We start from the raw sequence: 26,778 nt of genomic DNA on the forward strand, positions 1-26,778 counted from the left end.
TGGCTGTTTTTTTTCGGAATGGAGGGAGGAATACTGTGGTGTTTTCAAGAGTTCAGTACTAGAACCACTGATGCTTTTGATATACATTAATGACTTGGACTTGGGGGTAGATGACACAATTTCGAAATTTGCAGATGCAAGGAAACTTGCAAATGTAGTGAACAGTGAGGAATAGTAATAGACTTCAAATGGACATCGATACGTTCTTGAAATGACCGCTCAACCTTTGGCGGCCGTGCTTTCTGCTGCCTAGGCCCTAAGCTCTGGAATTCCCTGCCGAAACCTGTCTGCCTCGCTACCTCTCTTTCCTCCTTTAAGACGCTCTTTAAAATCTAACCCTTTGATCAAGCTTTTGGTCACCTGCCCTAATTTATCGTTATGTGGATCGATGTCAAATTTTTTGAATTAAAATTCACCTGTGCAGCGCCTTGGGACATTTTACTATATTCAAGGCACAATATAAAAACAGGTTGTTGTTGTTGTTGTTGCTGCTAAATGTTATTACTGTAGGACACATCTTGGCAGCAAGTACAGTCTGCAAGAGACTGAGGGGCAGCAAAAATTATGCAAATATAAATGATCTGGAGATGGAGATGCGAAGAAAATCCATCATCTTACTTTTGCTATATCCGGCAGTTTGATACTTCTATGTCTGATGCATGTGATTGTTTTCTTACTAATTCGAATTACATCCATTATTATTCAACAGGTTTCAATGATCCGATGTTTATCGCAGAACAAACCAGCTCCATGCTCCTGCTTTTGTGCTGCTGCACAAAAACCTGTATTTATGGAGTGACACAGACTAAATTCGAAGAGGAGCTGAAGAATGGGTTGAAATATACATTCAAACAAATCTTTAAAATTGTTAAACATGGACAAAACGGCACAATTCGCAGCATTAGGCCGATATTCCGTCTCTGATCCCCACCTTTGCTCCTCTGTTCGTAGTTCCGGTCCCAACAGGCGGTTTATGCATTCCAGCCTCTGCCAAACACAATAATTTGAAATATCAATGATCAAATGTTCTATATAAGCAGTGCCTTCAGAGATGATCGAACTTCTGACAGTTTTTCACACTCTGAATGCACTGATTACAAATTCCTTGACTCTCTTCAAAAATCTAGGAACACACATTTTAATATTTATATTCATAAGTTTAGAGCTGTGTTCTCCTGAATCTTATTAAGCTTATATTTCTGGATAATAGGTTTGAAAAAAAGCAATTGGTTAGAATTATTTTAAAATAAATATGAGATAGGAGCAGCACTGGCCATTCGGCTCTTCGAACTTGCTCCGCCATCCATAAGATCATAACTGTTCTTCCAACTGAACTCCACCTACCCGCCTTATCAACATATCCTTTGATTCCCTTAATATCCAAAAATCTAGCGGTCTCTGTCTTTAATATACTCGACGGCTGAGTCTCCACAACCGTTGGAATGACGAAATTTCTACTCATCTCAGTGATAAATCGCCGACCCCTTATTGTAAGGCTTTGACCCCTAGTTCAGGACTCCCAGCCTGGAGAAATATCATCTCAGCAAATATCCTGTCAAGCTCGTTAAGAATGTTATACCTTTCAATTATGTCACGTATTATTCTTATACACTCTAGTGAACATCGGCCTAGTCTACTCATCACTGCACATAGGACAATCGCCCCTCATCCCAGGAATCAGTCGAATGAACCTTTGTTGCACTCCCTGTATGGCAAGTATATCATTCCTTAGGTAAGGAGTACAAAACTGTAGAGTGTGCAACAGATGTACTCTCACCAAGGCGCTATGTAATTGCATCCATAATTATTTCCTCTTATACATCAATCTTTCTATAAAAAAGGCTAACATATTGCTTGCTTAACGTATATTCTTAGATTCGTTTACAAGGACAACCATGTCTCTCTGAATACCAATAATTCCCAATCTCTCACCATTTAAAAATATTCTGTTTTTCTATTTTCCTGCCAAGGTGGATAAATTCACCTTTCTTCACGTTATATTTCACCTGCCATGTTCCGATCCACTCACTTAATCTGTCTGCATCCCTGTGCAGCCACTTTGCATCTTCCTCACTACTTACTATCCCGTCTGGCTTTGTATCATCAGCAAACTTGGTAATATTACAACCTGTTCCCTTATCTAAGACATTCATAGAGATTGTAAATAGCTGAGGTCCAAGCAATGATCCTTGTGCTACCACACTAGTTACAGACTGACAACCGGAAATGATCCATTTATGTTTCTGTCCCTTAACCGCCAATCGCATGATCCATAATTTTGTGGATTAATCTCTTGTGTGGCACCTCATCGATGCTTTTTGAAAATCTAAATAGAATACAGCCATTGGCTCCATCTTATCAACCCGGCTACTTACAACCTCAGTAAACTCTAACAGTTTTGTCAAACACGAATTTCTTTGCATAATCCGTGCTGACTCTGCCCAAACATATTATGATTTTCTAAATGCCTTGTTAGCACGTCCCTAATGGTAGATTCTAGCATGTTCCCTACTACTCATATCAGGCTAACTGGTTTCTAGTTCCCTGTTTACTCTCTCACTCCTTTCTTGAATAGCGGGGTTACATTTGCAACCTTCCAATCAGTTGCGATAGTTCGATAATCTCGGGAATTGTTGAAGATCAAAACAATGTATCCACTATTTCTGTAGCCATCTATTTTAAAATCCGAGCATGTAGGCCATCGGGCCCAGGGGCCTTGTCGGCATTTAGACTCATTATTTTCTTCAGGACTATTTCTTTACTAATACTAATTTATTTAAGTTCTTCATTCTCACAAGTCCCTTCTTTTTCCCACTATTCCCAGCATGTTTGTTTTCGTATATTCTTCAGTAAGACAGATGCACAGTATAGCTTTAATGCCACTAATATTTCATGATGCCCCAGTATAATTTCTACTGCCCCGGCCTGAAAAGGACACACAATTCATTTCACGAATATTGCATATGTGTATATCTTTTTTCCATATCTATCGAAACTTTTACAATCCGTTCTCATAGAATCATAGAAAGTTGCAGCACAGAAGGAGACCATTTCGGCCCATCGAGACTGCGCCGGCCAACAACGAGCCTAATCCCACTTCCCAGCTCTTGCTCCGTAGCCCTGCAGGTTAGAGCATCTCAAATGCATATCCAAGTACTTTTTAAATCTGGTTAGGGTTCCTGCCTCTACCACACTTTCAGACAGTGAGTTCCAGACCCGCCATAACCCTCTGGGTGAAGAAATTTCCTCTCAAATCTCCTCTAAACTTTCCACCAATAATTTTAACTCTGTGCCCCCTGGTATTTGACTCCACTGCTAAGGGAAATAGGTCATTTCTATCCACTTCATATAGTCCCCTCATAAATTTATACACCTCAGTAAGTCCTCCCTTAAGACTCCTCTGTTCCAAGGTTTCTGTCTCTTGCTAGTGCATGCTTACATTCTATTTCCTCTCGCTTTCTCAATTTTCGGTCATCATTTGTAGAATTCCAAATTATCCCATATCCCCAGGCTTACTACACCTTTTGTCAATCAGTAATTCTCCTTCGTATGCAATGTTCTTCTCTAACCTTGATTGTGTGCATTCGTCCAGTCAAAAGCTTGGTCTAAGACCTCACTCACTATCAATGTCCAGTAAGCAGCTTGTTCACAACTCGCAATCCAAAGCCATACAGTCACCAACAGCGACTCTACCTCACTTCCGTTGCCTGTCGATTTCATTTCACCACAGAAAACAATGTTTAACAGGATGGACACGCAGCAGGAAATACAATGCAGCCGCAGGTTTATTCACCAAACGGCCCTAAAAAGGGAAAAATGCAGCTCACGAGAGAAATGGCGATTTGAATCCCGTTCGTAGTGTCGAATTGCCTCAATTTGGCCGAACGCCATATGAAGCAACAATTTGAATCAGAGTTTACACTTCGTTTCAGTCTCAAAACGTTAAGCGATCAGACACTGAAAACCGCACGGAAATACAAAAGCACAAGTCTCGTGCGTGTCATTAAACCGCATCAAAGACAAACAAATCAGCTCCCGTCAGTTAATTAATGATCAGTAATTCATACCTCTAGCATTTGGCTGAAAACAAGAGATTGCAGGGGCTGCTCGCTTCTCGGCCGCGGCGCCAGCGACGGGAACAAGTCATCCGCTCACAATCGAGTCCTCCAACATGCTGGAGCTGACTGTGAAGGGGCAGCTCAATCCTCAGGCCCTGATTGGACACATAAAAAGGGGGAGTTCTTGCGCCGTTGTATGTGATTGGTTGGTGGTTGTCCCGTAATCAGGGTGCGGGGCGATGCAAAGAAGCTGAAGTATTCTGGCAATTGTTATTGTTTCAAGCTTTCAGTTCTAAGCAGTGAGACCAGAGACCCAGTGAGTATTTAAACTCATTATTGCGTGCTTTCTTTCACAGGCTGGTGTCGGGAGCAGTGAGACCCGAGACCCAAAGAGTATGTAAACTCTCTTTTGCGGGCTTTCTTTCACAGGCTGCTGTCGGGAGCAGTGAGACCGGAGACCCAGTGAGTATTTAAACTCACTTTCGCGGGCTATCTTTCACAGGCTGTTGTCGGGAGCAGTGAGACCGGAGACCCAGTGAGTATTTAAACTCACTTTCGCGGGCTATCTTTCACAAGCTGTTGTCGGGAGCAGTGAGACCGGAGACTCCGTGAGTATTTAAACTCAAGTTCGCGGGCTATCTTTCACAGGCTTTTGTCGGGAGCAGTGAGACCGGCGACCCAGTGACGATTTAAACTCACGTTCGCGGGCTAACTTTCACAGTCTTTTGTCGAGAGCAGTGAGACCGGAGACCCAGTGAGTATTTAAACTCACTTTCGCGGGCTTTCTTTCACAGAGCCTGGCGTGGGGAGCAGTGAGACCAGAGATTCAATCAGTATTTAAACTCACTTTCGCGGACTTTCTTTCACAGGCTGGTGTCGGGAGCAGTGAGACCAGAGACCCAGTGATTATTTAAACACACTTTCGTGAGCTTTATTACCAATCTCGCTAACCACCGGCGGCATTCCAGAGCCACGTCATGATTCAAAACGTTACGCGGGCAGGAGGGAGCAGCTGATTGGGTGAGTGTGGCCAGGGAGTATTTATATTACACTATAGTTTGACATTTAAGGTTCATAAATTATAAATTTTAGAAGGTCTTAATTTTTTTGTGGTTATAGTTTCTAGTCCTAGTAACAGGGTGCCCTTGAGTATGTAATGTAATTTTAGTGTAATTGGTGGTATTGATTTGATTTAAGTTATTTGAAATTAATTGAAGGGTAAATCATGGCAGGACAGCTCGGCGTCGTGGTATGCTCCTCCTGCACTATATGGAATATCAGGGACGCTTCCTGTGTCTCTGACGACAATGTGTGCGGGAAGTGTATCCAGATGCAGCTAATGGTAGTCTGCATTGCGGTGCTGGAGCTGCGAATGGAGACATACTGGAGCATTGATGATGCTGTGGACATTATGGATAGCATGCTTAGGGCGTTGGTCACACCGCAGGTAAAGGCTGTGATGCGCTATCAATTACTCATAAAAGACTGAGAGTTAGAAGAGTAACTAAAGGCTTTTATTAACAACAGAATGGAGGTCTGCCTCGAGTGGTCGACCGGTCCAGGATACAAGGGCTGGGGAGCAGTCACCTTTATGCTAGGACCTGTGGGAGGAGTCAGCCGAGGCATGTCCAGGCATGTACACAGTGGAATACAAACAGGACAAACAGGAATACAAACAGTGGTTTAACATTCACCCCTTGTTTAAAATTGAGTCCGGCGGGGTGAAGTGTATTAAAAGTTAGTGTATTGGAGTCTCTCCGGAGGTCTTGTCTGCCGCTGTGATCGGCGTGGCGACGGCAGGGGTAGTGAAGCTTCCGGCGTCGAGTCCAGCGTAGGCTGTGGCACCGGCGTGTCGTCCTCATAGATGTCGAGCGGGTCGCGGGGCCCAGGCCTGCCGTCTGCTGGGGCTGGATATCGGATCGTGGGGGGGGGTGGTAGTGGGTAGTGGGTTACTGTGTTCCCCGAGGGTGCAAGGTCTCTTATGGAGACTGTGTCCTCCCGCCCGTCCGGGTATGCGGTGTAAGCATACTGGCGGTTGGCGTGGAGGAGGTAGACCCTCTCGACCAGGGGGTCCGTTTTATGGGTCCTCACGTGTCTTCTCAGTAGGACCGGCCCTGGGGACGTCAGCCATGGCGGTAGCGATGTCCCTGATGTGGACTTCCTTGGGAAGAGAAACATTTTCTCATGAGGGGTGGCGTTAGTGGCAGTGCAGAGCAGTGACCGAATAGAGTGGAGCGCATCGGGGAGCACATCCTGCCAGCGGGAGGTTGGAAGGCCCCTAGACTTTAAGGCTAGCAGGACGGCCTTCCAAACTGTCGCATTTTCTCTTTCCACCTGTCCGTTCCCCCGGGGGTTGTAACTGGTGGTCCTGCTTGTGGCAATACCCCTAGTTAGCAGGTACTGATGGAGTTCGTCGCCCATAAATGATGAGCCCCGGTCGCTATGGATATAGCTGGGGAAGCCGAACAGGGTGAAGAGGTTGTTCAGACATTTAATGACCGTGGCACTGGTCATGTCCGGGCAGGGGAAGGCGAACGGGAAAAGGGAGTACTCATCAATAATATTGAGGAAGTACACATTGCGGTCGGAGGAGGGGAGAGGCCCTTTAAAATCAATGCTCAGGCGCTCGAAGGGGCGAGTGGCTTTTATCAGGTGGGCCCTCTCTGGTCTATAAAAGTGTGGTTTGCACTCAGCGCAGACTTGGCAGTTCCTGGTCATGGTCCTGACCTCCTCAATAGAGTAAGGCAGGTTGCGGGCCTTGATGAGGTGGAAGAACCTGGTGACCCCCGGGTGGCAGAGGTCATTGTGGAGGACCCGTAGTCTATCGATCTGCGCGCTGGCGCAGGTGACACGCGATAGCGCATCCGGGGGTTCATTTAGCTTCCCGGGCCGGTACAAGATCTCGTAGTTGTAGGTGGAAAGTTCGATTCTCCACCTCAAGATCTTGTCATTTTTGATTTTGCCCCTCTGCTTGTTGTTAAACATAAAAGCAACTGAACGCTGGCCAGTGAGCAGGGTCAATCGTTTTCCGGCCAGGTAGTGCCTCCAATGACGCACAGCCTCCACAATCGCCTGGGCCTCCTTCTCAACAGCGGAGTGTCTGGTCTCCGGGCCTTGGAGGGTTCGTGAAAAGAAGGCCACGGGTCTCCCCGCCTGATTGAGGGTAGCGGCCAGGGCAAAGTCGGACGCGTCGCTTTCCACCTGGAAGGGGATGGATTCGTCCACTGCGTGCATGGTGGCTTTGGCAATGTCCTCCTTGATACGGTGGAAGGCTAAGCGGGCCTCTGCCGTCAAGGGAAAAGAGGTGGACTTGATCAGCGGACGGGCCTTGTCCGCATAGTAGGGGACCCACTGGGCGTAATAGGAGAAAAACCCTAGGCACCTCTTCAGGGCCTTGAGGCAGTGGGGCAGTGGAAGTTCCATAAGGGGACGCATCCGGTCCGGGTCGGGGCCGATGACTCCATGTTCCACAACACAGCCAAGGATGGCGAGGCGGTTTGTGCGGAATATGCACTTCTCCTTGTTATATGTCAGGTTTAGGAGTTGGACGGTGCGGAGGAATTTTTCGAGGTTTGCGTCATGGTCCTGCAAGTCACGGCCGCAGATGGTCACATTGTCCAGATATGGGAAAGTGGCCTGCAACGCATTTTGATCTACCATCCGGTCCATCTCCCCTTGGAAGATGGAGACCCCGTTGGTGACGCCAAAGGGAACCCTAAGGAAGTGATAGAGGCGGCCGCTTGCCTCAAAGGCAGTGTACTGGCGGTCCTCAGGGCGGATGGGGAGCTGGTGGTACGCTGATTTCAGGTCAATGGTCGAGAAGACGCGGTACTGCGCGATCTGGTTGACCATATCAGCTATACGGGGGAGTGGGTAGGCGTCCAGCAGGGTGTAGCAATTTATTGTCTGGCTGTAGTCGATGACCAGGCGCTGCTTCTCGCTGGTCTTAACGACCACAACCTGGGCTCGCCAGGGGCTGGTGCTGCCCTCAATAATCCCTTCTTTCAGGAGCCGCTCCACTTCGGTTTTAATGAAAACCCTGTCCCCGGCACTGTATCGCCTGCTCTTTGTGGCGATGGGCTTACAGTCGGGGGTGAGGTTAGCAAACAGTGGTGGGGGGGTGACTCTGAGTGTGGAGAGGTTGCACCTGGTGCACGGCGGGCAATTTGGAAGCTGCTGGCTGCGGACTGTGAGTGGGGGTAGGGGGCCACCGTACGCCATCGTAACACTTTTAAGGTGGCACAGAAAATCTAACCACAGCAGGACGGCAGCGCAGAGGTCAGGCAGGACCAGAAGTTTAAAATGATTGTACACGGTCCCGTCTACTACGAGTGTCACCACGCAGTAGCCGCCGATGTCCGCCGACTGGGACTCGGAGGCCATAGAAATCCGCTGTTGTGCAGGCAGGACTGGGAGAGAGCAACGCCGCACCGTGTCGGGGTGGATGAAGCTCTCCGTGCTCCCAGAGTCAAAAAGGCAGATTGTATCGTGACCATTTACCTTAATGTCCATTGTGGAACTGGCCAGTTGGTGCGGTCTCGCTTGGTCCAGTGTAACGGATGCCAGCGTAGGGGTCGGTGTGTCGCTGCGGGTATCAGATGAGGCGGTGTCGGGGGCCTGCTGCATCCCGGCTGTCGTCCAAGATGGCAGCGTCCATGATCCCCATGTGGCTGGAGGCGTCCAAAATGGCTGCTGTATCGGTGATTTGCACACGGCCGGGGAGGTCCAAAATGGCGGCCCGCATGGCCCACACGCGGCGCTGCTGGGGTTCGGGGTGGCTTTGGCCCTGCAGACGCTAGCGTAGTGTCCCTTCTTCCCGCAGCCCGAGCAGATCGCGTTTTTCGCCGGGCAGCGCGCTCTGGGGTGTTTTGCCTGGCCACAGAAGTAGCATTTCTGGCCTTGGGGCACTGCTGTCTGGCCTTGGGACACAGCTGCGGTAGTTGGGCCGTTGTTGGGGTGTGGCTGGGGTGGCACGGCGCTATGAGGCGGTCCTACCATGTTCCAGGCTGTCATTCCCCGCGGCGTCCACGGTGCAGAGGAGTAGGCATCCATGCCCTGGTAGGCTGCATCCAACGATAGTGCGAGTTCAGAGGCCTTGTTGAGGTCGAGGTTACTCTGCTCCAACAGTCGCTGTCGTGTGTAATTGGATCTGTGGCCCGCTACAAAAGCGTCCCGGATAAGTTCCTCTGTGTGCACGGCGGCCTTTACATCCTTACAACCACAGGCCCGGCCAAGCACAGACAGTGCCTGAAGGTATTCCACGGTCGACTCCCCAGGTTGTTGTTTACGACTCCCCAGGAGGTGCCTGGCGTACACTTCGTTCACTGGGCGCGTGTACTGGTCCTTGAGGAGCTTGATAGCATCCGCATACGAGGTCGCGTCTTGGATGACCGAGTACACTCGGTGGTTCACTTTGGAGGTCAGGACATCCAATTTGTCCTCGTCCGATTTGATTGCTTCGGAGGCGGTCAGGAATTTTTCGAAACACTTAAGCCAGTGAGTAAACTTGGTGGATGAGTCCGCCTCCCGATGATCTAAGTCCAGGCATGCTGGTGTGAGGATCTTCTCCATTATAAAAATGTTGTTAATAAAATTGATGCGCTATCAATTACTCATAAAAGACTGAGAGTTAGAAGAGTAACTAAAGGCTTTTATTAACAACAGAATGGAGGTCTGCCTCGAGTGGTCGACCAGTCCAGGATACAAGGGCTGGAGAGCAGTCACCTTTATACTAGGACCTGTGGGAGGAGTCAGCCGAGGCATGTCCAGGCATGTACACAGTGGAATACAAACAGGACAAACAGGAATACAAACAGTGGTTTACCACAGGCTGCACAGGCAGGAAGGGAATGGGTGACCGCCAGGCAGAGTAGTAGGCGCAGGCAGGTAGTGCAGGCGTCCCCTGTGGCCATCCCATCTCAAACGGATATACTGCTTTTGATATTGTTGAGGGGGATGGCTTATAGGGGGAAGACAGCAGCAGCCAGCTTCCTGGCACCGTGGATCGTTCTGCTGCAAAGGACGGGAGGAATAATTGTGGGAGAGCTATACTAATATGGGATTTTATTGTAAGGGGAATAGATAGGCGTTTCTGCGGCCGCAAACGAGACTCCAGGATGGTATGTTGCCTCCCTGGTGCAAGGGTCAAGGATGTCTCGGAGTGGCTGCAGGTCATTCTGGAGGGGGAGGGTGAACAGCCAGGTGTCGTTGTGCATCTAACTGAATATAGGGTATTAGGAGGTAAATTAAAAAAAAGACCTCAAAGGTAGTAATCTCAGGATTGCTATCATGCCACGTGCCAGTCAGAATAGAAATAGAAGGATATTTCAGATGAATACGTGGCTAGAAGAATGGTGCAAGGAGGAGAGAGTCAAATTCATGGGGCATTGGAACCGGTTCAGGGGGAGGTGGGCCACTACAAACCGGATGGTTTGCACCTGGGCAGGACTGGGACCGATTTTCTAGGGGGTGTGTTTGCTAATGCTGTGGGTTTAAACTAAAATGGCAGGTGGCTGGGAACCTGTTCAGGCAGACAGAGGAAAGGGAAACAAGGATAGAAGCAAAACACAGGAAGGAGAAAGGTAAAAGTGTCAGTCAAAGAAATTAATGACGTTAATCAGACATGGCCACATTAAATAATAATTCTAAAATGTCTAAGTGTGTAAAAAATAGCCTGAAGGCGTTGTGTGTTAATGCGAGTAGCATTCATAATAAAGTGGATGGATTAGCTGTGCAAATAGAGGTAAACTGATATGATATGATTCGGATTACAGAAACATGAATCCAGGGTGAGCAAGGCTGGGAGCTCAACATCCAGGGGTATTCAATTTTCAGGAAAGACAGGCAAAACGTCAAAGGAGGTGGGGTAGCATTGCTGGTTAAAGAGGAGGTTAACGCAATAGTAAGGAAGGATATTAGCTCTGATGATGTGGAATCTGTTAGGGTAGTACTCAGAAATACCAAGGGGCAGAAAACGTTAGTGGGAGTTGTATACACACCCCCAAACAGTAATGCAGTGGTTAGGGATGGCATTAAACGGGAAATTAGAGAATCGTGCAAAAAGGGCACAGCAGTTATCATGGGTGACTTTAATCTATATATAGATTGGGCCAACCAAATTAGTAACAATACTGTGGAGTAGGAATTCCTGGATGGTTTCCAGACCAAAGTGTCGAGGAACCAACTAGTGATCAGGCCATCTTAGACTGGGTATTATGTAACGAGAAAGGAATAATTAGCAATCTTGTTGTGCGAGGCCCCATGGGGCAGAGCAACCATAATATGATAGACTTCTTCATTAAGATGGATAGTGAAGTATTTGACTCAGAGACTAGGGTCCTGAATTTAAATAAAGGAAACTACGATGGTATGAGGTGCGACTTCGGTTGGATAGATTGGGGAATGTTACGTAAAGGGTTGATGGTGGATAGGCAATGGCAAACATTTAAAGATCGCATGGATGAACTACAGAATTTGTTCATCCATGTTTGGCATTAAATTAAAACAAAAAGGTGATGCAACCGTGGTTAACAAGGGAAATTAGGGAAAGCATAAGATCCAAGGAGAGGACATATAAATTGGCCAGAAAAAGCAGCAAACCTGAGGATTGGGAGCAGGTTAGGACTCAGCAAAGGAGGGCAAAGGGATTAATTAAGAGGGAGGAAATAGAGTATGACAGTAAGCTTGCCGGGAACATAAAAATTGACTGTAAAAGCTTCTATAGATATGTGAGGAGAAAAATATTGGTGATGTCAAGAGTAGGTTCCTTGCAGTCAGAATCAGGGGAACTTATAATGGAGAAAAAATAAATGGCAGACCAATTAAATACAAACTGAGGTTCTGTCTTCAAAAAGGAGGACACAAATAACCTCCCACAGATGTCGGAGAGCATTGGATCTAATGAAAGGGAGGAATTGAATGAAATCAGTATTTGTAGGGAAATAGTGTTAGAGAAATTGACGGGATTGAAAGCCGATAAATCCCCAGGGTCTGATAATCGACATCCTAGGGTACTTAAGGAAGTGGCCCTAGAAATAATAGATGCATTGCTGGTCATCTTCCAAAATTCTATAGACTCTGGAACAGTTCCCATTGATTGGAGGGTAGCTAATGTAACCCCACTATTCAAAAAAGGTGGTAGAGAGTGTTGAGTCTGAGTGTCCCAGATATGCTTATTCTAAATCACTGGACACAGACAACAAGAATAACTTAAACAGGTCTTTACTAATCGAAGGTCAGGGCTGAACTGCTTAGCAAATTACTACACAGAGTTTATATACCGGTGTGGTCACCACCGGTACTACAATATAAAGTAGCCAAGAGAAAGTAGTCCATCTCTTAAGGTAGTCTCTTAAGGTGGTACAGGTTACATACGCCACAGAGAGAAAACGTGGAATTATAGATCGGTAAGCCTGACATCGGTAGTGGGGAAAATGCTAGAGTCCATTATAAAATATGTAATAGCAGAGCACTTGGAAAACAGTGACAGGATCGGACAATGTCAACATGGATTTACAAAAGGTAAATAGTTCCTGACTAATCTACTCGAATTGTTTGAGGATGTAACTGGTAGAATAGATAAGGGACAACCAGTGGCTGTGGTTTATTTGGAGTTCAGAAAGCTTTCGATAAGTTCCCACAAAAGAGATTAGCGTGTAAAGTTAAGGCACATGGGATTGGGGGCAAGGTACTGACGAATAGAAAACTGGTTGGCAGACAGGAAGCAAAGCGTTGGAATAAACCAATCTAATTCCTAGTGGCAGGCTGTGACTAGTGGGGTACCGCAGGGATTGGTCAAAGGACCCGAGCTATTCACAATATATAATAATGATATAGATGAGGAAACTTGATGTAATATCTGCAAGTTTGCAGACAACACAAAGCTGGGTGGGCGTGTGTGCTGTATGGAGGATGCCGAGAAACTCCAGTATGATTTGGACAGGTTGGGTGATTAGGAAGATGCATGGCAGATGCAGTATAATGTGGATAAATGCAATGTTATCCAATTTGTTGGAAAAAACAGGAAGGCAGATTATTGTCCGAATGGCAATAGATTGGGAGGAGGAGAAGAGCAACGAGACCTGGGTGTCCTTGTGCACCAGTCGCTGAAGGTAAGCATGCAGGTGCAGCAGGCGGTTAAGTAGGCAAATGGTATGTTGGCCTTCGTAGCGAGATGGTTCGAGTACAGGAACATGGAAGTCTTGCTGCAGTTGTACAGTGCCTTGGTGAGACAATTGTGTACAGTTTTGTTCGCCTTATCTGAGGAAGAATGTTCTTGCCATGGAGGGAGTGCAGCGAACATTCAGCAGACTGATACCTGGGATTGCAGGAATGATGTATGATGAGAGATTGGGTCGATTGGGCTTATACTCGCTTGAGTTTAGAAGAATGAATGGGGATCTCTTTGAAACTTATAAAATTCTAGCAGGACTAGGCAGACTAGATGCAGGAAGGATGTTCCCGATGGCGGGGGATTCCGGAACCAGTGGTCACAGTCTAAGGATAAGGGGTAAGCCATTTAGGACAGACATGAGGAGGAATTTCTTCACCCAGAGTGTGGTGAACCCGTGGGATTCTCTACCAAAAAAGGCAGTTGAGGCCAATTCATTAAATATATTCAAGAAGGAGTTAGATAGATTTCTTAAGGCTAAAGGGATCAAAGAATATGGGGAAATGGCAAGGACAGATTACTGAGACTGGATGATCAGTCGTGATCACATTGAATGGCGGAACAGGCTCGATGGGCTAAATGGCCTACTGCTGCTCCTAACTTCTATGCTTCGATGTGTTTATGTTCTTATCCGTGTAAGTGTAAAACTGATGAAAGTGTAGAAAAGGGTTTTTAGAATGGATTTTCTTCCGTGGCCGATTTTCCTGCTGGATTTTCATGGCAAGAACTCTGCACTTGGAATATTGCTATAAGGGAAGTAGAATATCCAGGCTGCCTGGCAGAAGACTGATCGATAAAGCGATTGTTTCCCTTGGAAGCAGGAAGGCAGCAGCAGTATACTCACCACTGTTCATTTCACAGAATCAGAGACTCCATTTTTTTTGCAATAGATATGTTTGCAAAAATTAAAAGCTGCTTATGTCTTTGAGTGGGCTCGAAACACCAACCTTTCAGTTAACAGCCAAACGCGCTGGCTCATTACACCACCTTTCGCTCACAGCTAATCCTGTACCTCAACTGAAACTTACCAACCAAGCCCCATATACCTTGATCCCCGTAATGTAAAAATCCATCTCGGTTAGGAATGTGCTCAACCTCTGAACAGCCACAGCCCTCTGCGGTAGAAAATTCCAAAGACACACAACTCTTAGAATGAAGCAATTTCTCCTCATCTCAATCATAAATGGCCGGCGCTTATTCTGAAACTTTGACCCCTAGATCTGGACTTCACAGACAGGGTTATCAGCCTCTCAGCATCCGCCCAGTCAGCCCTGAAAGAATTATATGATCTTCCTTCGTACAGTGTGCTGATTTCATTTCAACACAGAAAACAACGTTTAACTGGATGGACAAGCAGCAGGAAATCCAATGCATCTTCAGATTTATTGTGCAACTATATTCTCTGACACGCACGTGGCCGCATGAAGGGACACAGGCGGCTCACGGGAGAAAAGGCGATTTGAATCCCATTCGTTGTGTCGAATTGCCTCAATTTGGCCGAACGCCATATGAAGCAACAATTTGAATCAGACATTGCACTTCATTTCAGTCTCAAAGTGTTAAGCGATCACACACTGCAAACCGCACGCAAAAAGAAAAGCACAAGGCCCGTGCGAGTCACTAAACCGCATTCAAACGCAGCAACCAAATCAGCTCGCGTCAAAGATTTTGTGATTGGAAATTCATACCTCTAGCATTTGGCTGAAAACAAGAGATTCTCGGCCGCGGCGCCAGCGACAGGAACAAGTCATCCGCTCATAACCCAGTCCTGCAAGGTACTGGAGCTGATTGTGACGGAGCAGCTCATTCCTCAGGCCCTGATTGGACACATTCAAATGGGGGCGTTCTCGCGCCGCTGTATGTGATTGAATGGTTGTTGACACGTGATCAGGGTGCGGGTAGATGCAAGGAAGCTGAAGTTGTCTGGCAATTGCTGTTGCTTCAAGCTTTCCGTTCTTATCCGTGTAAGTGTAGAACTGAGGAAAGTGCAGGAAAGGGTTTTCAGAATGGATTATATACTGTGGCCGATTTGCCTGCTGGATTTTCATGGCAAGAACGCTGCACTAGGAATATTGGTATAAGGGAAGTAGTATATCCAGGCTGCCTGGCAGAAGACTGATCGATGAAGCGATTGTTCCCATTGGAAGCAGGAAGACAAGCAGCAGCAAGCTCACCACTGTTCATTTCACGGAATCAAAGACTCCATTTTTATACAACAGATATGTTTGCAAAAGTTAAAAGCTGCTCACGTCCCTGGGTGAGCTCGAGCCACTAACCTTTAGTGAACAGTCGAATGCGCGGGCCTATTGCGCCACAGAGACAGACAGAAAATACCGTGCAATTGGAAATATTCCACAAGAACCCATATGATTATATACCAGATCGTTCACAGCAGAGGCACCCATTTAGTAGCAAGTGACAAGCTGCGTGGATCAAATTAAACATCGGGCTAGTCGTGGCAGTGTGGTAAAGGCGATGAGCTAGAAATGTATTGGATTTTCCGCGTAGGTTCGAATCTTGCCGATTACGGAAATGGGGACGTCGGTCCAAATATCCCATTTTAACTGATGCCTTTCGATTCCTGTGCTAAGTCACATTCAAAGCTACAATCAAACAAAGGTTGTCGTAGAAAGTAAAACAAGCACTTCACCCCATTATTACATCACGGCATCGCGAGAGGCCTAGGCCACAGGAGAAATACTACATTGCTTCATGCTCTTGAAACCGTGAAAGCAATATTAACCATGGAAAATATTTATTTTGCAACCCATTGAAGAAAATGCACGTCGTCCGTGCAGCCATCTTCCAGTTTATGCTACTTCCTGCTGCGATGCTTATTAATGAATTAAGTCAGACCGGCCACAGTTCTCAGCCCCGCCGGCCAAGATCGGCACATGATAACATAAGAAATAGGAGCAGGATTTGTCCATGCATTTCTCGCGCATGCTCCGCCATTCATTAAGGTCATGGCTGATCCTCTACCTCAACTGTTATTTACCGACCTAGCCCCATATACCTTGATCCCCTTAATGTACAAATCCATCTCGGTTAGGAATGTACTGAACGACTGAACAGCCACAGCCCTCTGATGTAGAAAATTCCAAAGATACAAAACCCTTAGAATGAAGCGATTTCTCCTCATCTCAATCCTAAATGGCCGGACCCTTATTCTGAAAATTTGACCCCTAGTTCTGGACTCCACCGCCAGGGTAAACAGCCTCTCAGCATCCGCCCAGTCACGATCTGAAAGAATTTATATGTTCTTCCTTCGTACAGCCTGCTGATTTGAGTCCACCACAGAAAACAATGTTTACCTGGATGAACAAACAGCAGGAAATAGAATGCAGCCGCAGATTTATTCTCCAACCATATCTCTGACAGGCACGCGCCTGTATAAAGGGAGAAAAGCAGCACACTAGAGAAAAGGCGATTTGAATCCCATTCGTAGTGTCGAATTGCCTCAATTTGGCCGAACGCCATATGAAGCAACAATTTGAATCAGACATTGCACTTCATTTCAGTCTCAAAACGTTAAGCGGTCACACACTGCAAACCAGACGCAAAAAGAAAAGCAGAAGGCCCGTGCGAGTCATTAAACCACATTCAAACGCAGCAACCAAATCAGCTCGCATCAAAGATTTTGGCCCGGTAATTCCGTTCCAAACACGTGAGTACGGTCGGGGTACTCACGCGTCAGGCCGGTGGAAATGCCGGTTTTCAGCATGCACAGCGCATGCGGGGAAAACCTTCATTTCCTGTCCTGTGAACGAAGGTGTTCAGAGTCACAGCGCGTTCGACTGCACAGGCAGCGCGTGCGCAGTGAACTTCGTCGATTTCATTCATGGATTCAGTGAGGTTAAGTCCTTACAACTTACACATGAAAAAAGCATGATTAAAGTTGTTCAGAAGCTGCGGAGGAAGATATATTTTATCGTGGAGCTTCTGAAAGGCAATATTTTTGTTTGGGAAAGGGAGGAAAGTTATTTTAAGAAATGAGGAGGTAAGTTTTAAAGTTAAATTTTTTTTTTAAACGGATTTTCAGTACTGTAGGTAGAAGGAGCAATTGGGGCTGCTTTTATTAATTGTGAAAATGACTGTTCTAAAATAAATAATGTAACATTTGCAACATTTTAAGAAAGAAACTTTTCATCAGTAAGTAATTATGTATGTATGTCCGTATATATTACTTTACGTATATGTATGTATGTATAAATTCCTTTACTCATGTGTATGAATGTATGTATTTAATTATGACTTTGAGAGGAAGTAACTTATTGGAAAATCATCTCGGGCTGTGAAATTGATCAGGCGTGTATGATGTATTACCAAGGCGATAACGCATTTCTCCTGCCATAGACCGAGGTGATTTTCTCGCCAGTCACTTCATTAAAATTACTTTAACATCTCTTTCCATTTCTTCCTTGCAAGGACGTCTGTGTAAGCAGGAGGCCTGTGAGCGAGAAAAATGCCCGGGAACTGCTAGTCGCCAACACCTTCATGAGCTAGTGGTGCTTTGTAACTCCCCCTCCCCCCGCAAGGCAAAGAAAGGAGCAGACACAATTTAAAGTGAAGCAGTGAACTTTTATTGCATCATAAAAAAGTTTTCAGGGTCAGTTTTGATGTAGATAGTTTATAACTTTAAAATGTTAACTAGCTATTTCCTGCTTTTCAAACATTTTAAACATGAATAGTTCAGAAAAAAATGTGTTAACATTTTAAAGTGACTTATTCTGTTTTCTTAGTGCAATAAAGGCATTCAAGGTGGAAACTAGCTATTTTCTAATTTTCAAACAGTTGTAAAAATATTTTGGCTCCGATAAAAGCTGCTAATTTTTTTCAAACTGACTACAGGCTGCACTATTTAAAGGAAAAGGTTACATATCCTTTCAGTCACAAATAAACATTTCAATGAAAATAGCAAACACAACATTTTACATGTCAATAAAATGAAAAATGTAACAATTGCACGATTTGCCCCCTCGCACCTGCGACTTAGGGTCCAAGGAGGTGCATTGCGCAAGAGGTCATTGTCATACGTATCCTCACACTGTTCCCTTTCGGGAACTAGTATGAAGTGGTGGAAGGATTTCTGGCCACGTTAACGCTCCTTCCATGAACATAACCATCTTCATACCAGCCATTAGGATGGTGCAAGTGTTTTACAGGCTCCCACAACCCATCTGAGGGGGGGGGCACCCACACTCGCGGACTCAAGTATCCCGCTGGATGTCCACCCAGAATTTATAGTTGGAGCTCCGACTCCACTTGCCGGGACTGTCTGGAGCGGGGTTCGAAACCCTACTCCTTCTGGCCCAGCGGCAGGGATGCTTACCACTACGCAAAAGGCCCACTCCGCGCAAAAGGTGACACCCATATTATGTTTCCTGCGCCTTTTCCCTCCCCGTGACTGGAGACCTATGCAGCCATTTGAAAGACCAAGCTATCATCTGTCCTTTTTGCGGTGCCTTGGACTTCTCATTACCAATGATGAGCAGGCGCTGCACCTCCACCTCGTTGAGGAGATTGCTGAGGTCATCATCAGTTCAATTGCGAGTTTTTTTAATGTCGTAAATTGTGCTCATTCCAGCCATTTCACGTTGTTAATCGGAGTGGGTCTTTGGCGTAGCGGCAGGATCCCTGCCACTGGGCTAGATCGGGGTAAGGTTTTAAACCCCGTTCCAGACAGTCCCGGCAAGTGGAGTCAGAGCTCTGGCTCTAAATTCTGGGTTGACATCCAGAGGCATATTTGCGTCCATGGGTGTGGGTGCCCCGCTCCCCGATGTATAGATTGTGGGAGCCCGTAAAACCCTCCTGCCATAGAACTAACCACACTAATGGCTGGTACAAAGATGGTTACAGTCACGGAAGGAGCGTTAATCAAAGCCATAAATCCTTCCACCACTTCATACAGTTCCCCAAAGTAAACAGTGTGCAGACACGTGTGTTGGCGGGAACTCAGCGGGGGAGTCCGAGCTTCAAACACTGAAACACATCAGGGAGGGGGAGAGTTACCTGGACTCTATGTATCAGGAGGTAGTCACACCAATTAGATTAATTAATTCAGATGTAGTCCGTGGCCAGGATCAGGATGGTGGGACTAGAAGTGAGGCAGGTACGTGGATCCAGGAGGTAGTTTTGGAGGAGCCGCAGCACTTGCACTTGTCCAACAGGTTCGGGGCTCTTACTCCCTGTGAGGATGGGAACAGGGACTGCGGGGAGGATGAGCAACCTGGCCACAGCACCGTGGAGCGGGGGGCCATTCAAGTGGGGGGAATTAAATGAAATGTTGTAGTGGTAGGGGATAGTATCGTTAGGGGGATAGATATAGTTCTTTGCAGCCGAGAGCAAGAGTCCAGAAGGCTGTGTTGCCTGCCCGGTGCCAGGGTTAAGGAAATCTCCTCTGGACTGGAGAGAAACTTGGAGTGGGACGGGGAGGATCCAGTTGTCGTGGTCCATGTTGGTACCAACGACATAGATAGGGCAAGGAAGGAGGTTCTGCTGAGGGAGTTTGAGCAGCTAGGGGGTAAATTAAAACGCAGAACCACAAGGGTAATAATCTTTGGATAATTACCTGAGCCACGAGCGAATTTGGCTAGGACAAATAAAATTTGAGAGTTAAATGCGTGGCTGAAAGTCTGGTGTGGGAGATATGGGTTTTGCTTCCTGGGACACTGGCACCACTACTGGGGCAGGAGGGAGCTGTTCCATTGGGATGGGCTTCACTTGCCCAGTGCTGGGACCAGAGTCCTGGCGGATCATATAATTAGGCTGTAGAGAGGGCTTTAAACTAACTAGTGGGGGGGGGGAGTTTCCTAGAGTGCAAAAAGTAAAAATGACAACAGAGAAGGTCATAGACTTAGGTAGCAGTGGGGAAATTAAAAACCAGAGCGTGTCAGGAAGGGGCAGAAGATATGGAGTAAAAGGTAAAGTAATAAAAAGGGCAAAAGCAGGATCTAAGTGTCACAAAACATCTTTGAAAGTTCTCAATCTGAATGCACGTAGCATTCGAAACAAAATAGACGAGTTAATGGCACAAATAACTACATATGGGTATGATCTTCTGGCCATTACAGAAACAAGGCTGCAGGGTAACAATGCCTGGGAATTAAACATACCAGGTTATTTAACGATCAGGAAGGACAGGCAGGAAGGAAGGGGAGGTGGGGTGGCTATGTTAATAAAGGAAGGAATCACTGTAATACAGAGAAATGATATTGGGTCAAAAGATCAGGATAATGAAACAGTTTGGGTGGAGATAAGGAATAATAAGGGGAAAAAACACGAGTGGGCGTGGTCTATAGTCCTCCGAACAGTTGCAACTCTGTTGGACGGAGTATCAATCAGGAAATAGTTGAGGCTTGTAATAAGGGAACATCTATAATTATGGGGGATTTTAACTATCATATTAATTGGACAAATCAAATTGGGCAGGGCTGCCTTGAAGATTAGTTCATTGAGTGTATTAGGGATGGATTTCTTGAGCAATATGTAACTGAACCGACCAGGGGGCAAGCAACCTTCGATCTGGTCCTGCATAACGAGACAGGATTAATTAAAAATCTCCTAGTAAAGGATCTCCTTGGAATGAGTGACCAGAACATGATTGAATTCCATATTCAATTAGAGGGTGAGAAGGTTGGATCTCAAACAAGCGTGCTAAGCTTGAATAAAGGAGACTATGAAGTTATGAGAGCGGAATTGAGTAGAGTGGATTGGAAAATATATTAAACGGTAAGACGATACATGATCAGTGGTGTACATTTAAGGAGTTATTTTACAACTTCCAAAAAATATATATTCCACTGAGAAGAAAAGGGTGTAAAAGAAAAGACAGCCATCCGTGGCTAAGTAAAGAAATTAAGGATAGTATTCGACTAAAAATAAGGGCATATAAGGTAGCCAAATATAGTGGGAGGATAGAGGATTGGGAAAACTTTAAAAGACAGCAAAAAATAACAAAAAGGTTGATTAAGAAAGGGAAGATAGATTATGAAAGTAAATTAGCAAAAAATATATCAACAGATAGTAAGAGTTTTTATAGTTATATAAAAAGAAAAAGGGTGGCTAAAGTAAATGTTGGTCCCTTAGACGATGAGACCGGGAAATTAATGGTGGGAAATATGGAGATGGCAAAAACACTGAATGAATATTTTGTATCAGTCTTTACAGTAGAATACACTAAGAATATCCCAACACTGGACAAACAGGGGGCTATAGTGGGGGAGGAGCTAAACACGATCAAAATCACTAAGGAAGTGGTACTCGGTAAAATAATGGGACACAAGGCGCATAAATCACCTGGAATGATGGCTTACATCCTAGGGTCTTGAGGGAAGTGGCGGTAGGGATTTTGGATGCATTGGTAATAATTTTCCAAAACTCCCTGGACTCAGCAAAGGTCCCGGCAGACTGGAAAGCTGCTTATGTAACACCCTTATTTAAAAATCACGGGATTGGGGGTAATATCCTGGCATGGATAGAGGATTGGCTATCTAAAAAAAGGCAGAGAGTTGGGATAAATGGTTCATTCTCAGACTGGCAATCAGTAACTAGTGGTGTTCCGCAGGGGTCAGTGATGGGTCCCCAAATCTTTACAATCTATATTAACGATTTGGAGTAGGGGACCGAATGTAACATATCAAAGTTTGCTGATGATACTAAGATGGGAGGGAAAATAGTGAGTGACGAGGACATAAAAAACCTGCAAGGGGACATAGACAGGCTAAGTAAGTGGGCAGAGACTTGGCACATGGAATACAGTACTGGAAAGTATGAGGTTATGCAATTTGGCAGGAAAAATCTCAGAGCAAGTCATTATCTTAATGGCAAGAAACTGGAAAGAACTGAAGTACAAAGGGATCTGGGGGTCCTTGTGCACGAAACTCAAAAGGTTAGTATTTAGGTGCAGCAAGTGATTAAGAAGGCCAATGGAATGTTGGCTTTCATTGCTAGGGGGATAGAATATAAAAATAGGGAGATATTGCTTCAGATGTACAAGGTATTGGTGAGACCGCACCTGGAATACTGCGTACACTTTTGGTGTCCATACTTAAGAAAGGACATACTTGCTCTCGAGTCAGTACAAAGAAGGTTCACTCGGTTAATCCCGGGGATGAGGGGATGGACATATGAGGAGAGGTTGAGTAGATTGAGACTCTACTCACTGGAGTACAGAAGAATGAGAGGGGAACTTATTGAAACATATAATATTGTGAAGGGGTTGGATCTGGTGGATGCGGGGAGGATGTTCCCGATGATGGGTGAAACTACAACTAGGGGGCATAGTCTTTGAATAAGGGGCTGCTCTTTCAAAACTGAGATGAGGAGGAACTACTTCACTCAGAGGGTGGTAGGTCCATGGAATATGCTGCCCCAAAAAGCTGTAGAAGCTACATCATTACATAAATTTAAAACAGAAATAGACAGTTTCCTAGATGTAAAGGGAATTAAGGGTTACGGGGAGCGGGCAGGAATTTGGACATGAGTCTAGGTTCGGATCGGTCATGGCCCTGTGGGTAGCGGAGCGGGCCCAGGGGCCGTGTAGCATGATCCTGCTCCTATTTCGTGTGTCTAATTCTGTTAGATTCAGGAGATGGTTCTGTGATAGTAGATTGGCGGTTAGGATCAGATCAGCCATGACCTTAATGAATGGTGGAGCAGGCTGGAGGGGCCGAGTAGCCTACTCCTGCTCCTATTCCTTATGTTCTTATGTTCTTATGACGACGAAGTTGCTAATTAAATTAATGGAATGAAAAAAATGCTTTCAGGGCTTTTAAAATTCTTTAAATTGCTTTAATTCTGTTTAAAACTACGTCAGATTCTTCAAAATAATGTAAACGTTTTTAAAAGTTTATAAAAGTTACCAAAAGCTTCATACAATACCAAGAACCTATTTAAAATACTGCTCTGCATCTTGTGAGAAACATTGGGGGCGTGTCCTATTAAACTGGGACCTCAAGGGGCGTGTCTCAGTTGCACACAGCGCGCTACAGGCTTCGCGCTGGCTGCACTCCAGGGCGGCGTGACGTCATACGCTGCACGGGATTCTTCTCTTTCAAAATGGAATTCCAGGCGTCCCTGGAGGTGAACGGCAGGCGCGTCGGGTAAGTGCAGATCGGGGGCTTTTACGCGCGGCAAGCCCCCGATCCGAATTTCTGCCCCTTTATGATTGGAAATACATACCTCTGGCGTTTGGCTGAAAGCAAGAGATTGCAGCGGCTGCTCGCTTCTCGGCCGCGTCGCCAGCGACAGGAGCAAGTCATCTGCTCACAAATCGACTCCTCCAACGTACTGGAGCGGATTGTGACTGAGCAGCTCATTCCTCAGGCCCTGATTGGACACATTGAAAGGGAGACGTTCTCGCGCCGTTGTATGTGATTGAATGGTTGTTGACACGTGATCAGGGTGCGGGGCGATGCAAGGAAGCTGAAGTTGTCTGGCAATTGCTATTGCTTCAAGCTTTCCGTTCTTATCCGTGTAAGTGTAGAACTGAAGAAAGTGTAGGAAAGGGTTTTCAGAACGGATTATATACTTGCTGCTGGATTTTCATGGCAAGAACGCTGCACTAGGAATATTGTTATAAGGGAAGTAGAATATCCAGGCTGCCTGGCAGAAGACTGATCGATGAAGCGATTGTTCCCATTGGAAGCAGGAAGACAGCAGCAGCAAGCTCACCACTGTTCCTTTCACGGAATCAAAGACTACATTTTTATACAACAGATATGTTTGCAAAAATTAAAAGCTGCTTACGTCCCTGGGTGGGCTCGAACCACCAACCTTTCAGTGAATAGCCGAACGCGCTGGTCCAATGCACCACAGAAACAGACGAAAAACGCTTTGCAATTGGAAATATTCCACAAGAACCCAAGTGATTATATACCAGATCGTTCACAGCAGACGCACCCATTTTGCAGCAAGTGACAAGCTGGGTGGGTCCAATTAACCGCCGGGGTAGTCGTGGCCGTGTGGTGAAGGCGATAAAATAAAAATCTATCAAGGTTTCTCTACGCAGGCTCGAATCCTGCCGACTACGGAAATGAGGACGTCGTCCCAAATGACCCGTGTTCCTTCATTTTAACTGCTGTCTTCCGTTTCATGTGATGAGACACATTCAAAGCGACAATCAAACAACGATTCAAGCAGAAAGTAAAACAAGGCAGCAGCAGTATTCTCACCACTGCTCCTTTCACGGAATCAAAGACTCAACTTTTATTCAATATGTATGTTTGCAAAAATTAAAAGCTGCTTACGTCCCTGGGTGGGTTCGAACCACCAACATTTTCAGTTAACAGCCGAACGCGCAGGCCCATTGCCCCACAAAGACAGACAACTGACTGTTTGCAATTGGAATTATTCCACAGAAACCCAGGTGATTATATACCAGCTGGTTCACAGCAGAGGCACCCATTTTGCAGCAAATGAGAACCTGCGTGGAAACAATCGGCCGTAGGGGTAGTCGTGGCTGAGTGGTTCAGGCGATAGACTAGAAATCCTTTGGGGTTTCCCCGCGCAGGTTCCAAACCTGTCAACTACGGAAATGAGGACATCATCCCAATTAATCCGTTTTTACTTCATTTTAACTGCTGCCTTTCAGTTCCTGTGCTAAGTCACATTCAAAGCTACAATCAAACAACGGTTGAAGCAGAAAGTAAAACAAGCACTGCACCCCATTAGTAAATCACGGCATCACGAGAGCCCTAGGCCAAAGGAGAAATACTACATTGTTTAATGCTCTTGAAACCGTGAAAGCAGTTTTAAACTTGGAAAATATTTATTTTGCTACCTATTGAAGAAAATGCACATCGTCCGCGCAGCCATCTTCCAGTTGATGCTACTTCCTACTGCGATGCTTATTAATGAACTAAGCCAGACGAGCCACAATTCTGAAACCCGCCGTCCAAGAGGGTACATAAGAACATAAGCAATAGGAGCAGGATTTGGCCATTTGGCCCTCGAGCCTGCCCCGCCATTCAATAATGTCAAGGCTGACCCTCTACCTCAACTGAAAGTTACCGACCTAGCCCCATATACATTTATCCCCGTAATGTACAAATCCATCTCGGATATCAATGTACTCAACGACTGAACAGCCACAGCCCTCTGCCGTAGAAAATTCCAAAGTTACACAACCAAGAGAATGAAGCAATTTCTCCTCATCTCAATCCTAAGTGTCCGGCCGCTTTTTCTGAAAATTTGCCCCCTAGTTCTGGACTACACAACCAGGGTAAACAGGCTCTCATCATCTGCCCAGTCAAGTTATTCTGCCCTTGCAGTGCGTTCCTATGCAGAGCTAGACAGATAGCTAACAACTTGATAACTTCCCATAAAAATCACAAGGCTTGACTTTTCTTGCAAACTTTACTGAAAGATTCTTATTGGGAAACTGAAATACAATACAGAAATGGAAGCACACATTAGTATACAAGCACATAACTGATATGCATACACAAATTTAGGTAGGCCTGAGGAACACAGTACATTTGGCATTTAACTTACCAAAACACGTGGAAACACAGCTTACTGTGAGTATAGATTTAGCAAACAGAAAGGCATTCTCTTACATTCACTTTAAATTAGCTCTGTACATAGTGCATCAAAATACAGCTACAAGTTAACCAGCTAGACACAGAGCGAGCACCTCACGGCTAGCTCTGCAGGTTTGCTTACCGAGAAAGGTTACAACTAAACATTTTCTGCAAAGTATAGTGTGCACTAATCATCGATAACATTCTCAAGTACTTACAGACAAATAGTGTCCAAGGCTGGAGCGTGACAAGAAAATAACTTCCCAGACCATGTGTGGCTGCAGGCCTGTGATATACAGTAGTTTGCTTTTCTGCACTTTACTGTGCTTTACTGCACTTGCTAGGTACCAAATATCCACTAGGTGGCGGCACACAATGGAAATCGACCCAAATTACTCAAACCCCTGAATTAACTGGAAAACTAACATAAATTCCTAAAGGAAGGCAGCACACAAACCCTGAAAGAATTTATATGGTCGTCCTTCTTACAGTCTGCTGATTTCATTTCACCACAGAAAACAATGTTCACCTGGATGGACAAGCAGCAGGAAATAGAATGCAGCCGCAGATTTATTCCCCAACCATATTCTCTGACAGGCATGCGGCCGTATACAGGGACAAAAGCAGCACACGAGAGAAAAGGCGATTTGAATCCCGTTCGGAGTGTCAAATTGCCTCAATTTGGCCGAACGCCATATGAACCAGCAATTTGAATCAGACATTGCACTTCATTTCATTCTCAAAACGTTAAGCGATCACACACTGCAAACCGCATGCAAAAAGAAAAGCACAAGGCCCGTGCGAGTCACTAAATCGCATTCAAACACAGCAACCAAATCAGCTCACGTCAAAGATTTTGTTATTGAAATTCATACCTCTAGCATTTGGCTGAAAACAAGACATTGCAGGGGCTGCTCGCTTCTCGGCCGCGGCCCCAGCGACAGGAACAAGTCATCCGCTCACAAACCGAGTCCTCCAACATACTGGAGTTGATTGTGATGGAGCAGCTCAATCCTCAGGCCCTGAG

Source organism: Somniosus microcephalus, unplaced genomic scaffold, assembly GCF_052327205.1.
Source record: "Somniosus microcephalus isolate GS21.2 unplaced genomic scaffold, FLI_Smic_1.0 unresolved_chr5, whole genome shotgun sequence".
Lineage (NCBI taxonomy): Eukaryota > Metazoa > Chordata > Chondrichthyes > Squaliformes > Somniosidae > Somniosus > Somniosus microcephalus.